Source organism: Rhea americana, unplaced genomic scaffold, assembly GCF_003343005.1.
Source record: "Rhea americana isolate MKP2758 unplaced genomic scaffold, rheAme1 scaffold_155, whole genome shotgun sequence".
NCBI lineage: Eukaryota > Metazoa > Chordata > Aves > Rheiformes > Rheidae > Rhea > Rhea americana.
The window spans coordinates 2098386-2100748 of NW_028185650.1; positions in this window are offsets into that span (position 1 = coordinate 2098386).

Sequence of the window (2363 nt, forward strand, 5' to 3'; positions counted from 1 at the left end):
TCTAAATATCCAAACAAGGGGTATTGCAAGATGTATCGTGATTGCACACGAAAGGGCACACTAAAGAATTGGAAAAAGATACCAGTAGTCTGTTCATAGCATTGTAGTTGTTAAAGAGCCATAAAAYGTAAAATATAGCTGCTAGATAAGTAGCCGCAAATCAAGATGTTGTGATGGCCACACACTAACTGCCTGTTTGCCCAGTACACTGAAGTGCAGTGGCTTTGGGGAAAAAGCTGATTTASATAGTACAGCACAGAATGTAACAGCACTCACATGTCAACACTGTTACCAAAGAACAGCAGAAGAGATGCCCAAAGCATCTCCTGGGAACGTGCTAAATGATACGAGCGCACATCTGGTAAACAAAGCATAGGTAACAGGCAACACACTTCTCCTAATGCCTGTCAGGCTGTCATCGTGTTTGTCAGGTGACAGAGGGCTGAAGGCTGGTCCAGCTTTCTTCTTTCCTTGACGTATTCAAGAGGTGTTTGCTTCTCAGCTGTCTTTTGGGGGGCCGACCATGTCCTTCCTCCCTCCCCGCCTCAGCAAGGCTCTCCTCARTKGTGTYCGGTTAGAGGTGTGKTTTTTTTTTTTCTTTTTATGAAGGCAGACATCACCTTTCCAAGGTCTTGCTACCACTATAGCCCTTCGTTATTGAGCCAAACATCCACAAGGGAGATAGCTCAGGTGCCGTCAGTTCAGCCACTATGGAAGCTAATGGAGCAATCTGGGTTTATCCACTTCCAGCTCAGGTTTTTTGTTTTGGGACAAACAGCCAAGGCTGCTTGTACAATTTGGGGTATTTTTCCCCAAAGTAACACGACCAGGAATGTTGTTACCTTGTGTCATTTCAGGAGCATCTCTTTAATCATAGGTGTTTAATCAGGGGTGGCGAGTGCAGTTTCCAACCCAAAGGAAGGACTTGATGACTAAAGTCATATGCATTCTGCCTTATACTCTGCAGCATACAAACCTCTGCATAGTGTGCTTGTCCTCTTCTAACACCTAACATTAATGACTTCTCAATTACAAATGCATTGTGATAGGCCACGGAGTTTTTAGCCACCTCTTCTGCATAATTGGCTGGCTGAGACTTAGAGTAGCAATTCTTCATGTTATTTCCTGAGAGAGAAGGAAGTTACTCCTCAGCTTCATTACAGTTTAGCAAGGAGCTTWGAATTATTTAGTCAGATCTTCTGTAAAATTCTGTCCATAGAATTTTACTTAGTTTTCCCCTTTGCTGAGACTTATTTCTTAATGCTTATTTCTTACTGAACTGTGTGGGATGACTTGGTTTTGGGCAGAAGCACTGAGGATAAGGGAACAGAAGAAAATAGGATTGAAAGAATGTTAATATGATGCTGAAGGCCTCTCACCAGGCAGAATGATTTTGAATTTTCAGTGAAAAATTTATAAGGCCAGAACTGACTCTTTTTATTATGCATTTTCCTCATCTGTAGAAGGGGAAGACAGTGTATGCACTGTGAGAACATAGCATTGTCTCCAGTAGTTCTCAGTAAGTCTTTGTATCTGAGACATTGGGCATGTTGGTAACTGGATCTGTGGAAGGGGCTATTCACCTGCAATTGCACAATTTTTTTGCCAGGAAATGAAAAAAGTTGGCATCATTTTTATATCATGTTTTAATGATACTGAACATATGGATAGTAGCATTTGAGAGGAGTCAATGTACTCTTTGATATTTGCTTTTTTTTTTTTTTTTTTTTTTTTTTTTTTTTGCTTGAATAATCAAGTTTCATGTTTGTGAAGGGGTTCTGAAAGTAAGAGAAAATTACAGCCAAACTGACATTTACAGGTAAATGTGGGTAAAATCTAAAAGCCAGTAACCTTGCTCCTCTACAACAAAAAGAAAAAAGAAAGAAATGTGGTTGAAGTGGAGGTCTTTCAAAGTTTTTTTTTCTGCAGTCCTTTTGGCTGCTGACTGGACTGTTGCAGAGCTACTGTTTTCACCCACCCTACACATAACTGCTAYTATTTCCTCTGATTTGTGAATCTTTTAGACTGCAAGCTCATAGGTACCCATGCATAAGCACCACATTCTTATCTTCCTTTGATAATAACTCCTAGTATCTTGGTGTGTACMGTTTTTCCCCAATACACATCTCTGGTGTGTAGCTAGCAAATAACCTCAGCAAAACCCTCCCCCAATGACTATCATGTCTCATACTTTCCCTTGCAGGCAACAAAGAAGGTGGTGCATGTGCTCCACCATGTGCTACACTTGCTTCTCAACAGGTACCTCCTTAAAGTTTGCCGAGGTTCTTCATGAATCACGGCCAGCTGTTGCATCTAATATCAAAGCAGTGTCTCTCTCTGACCTGTTTGCCACTGGAAGTGTG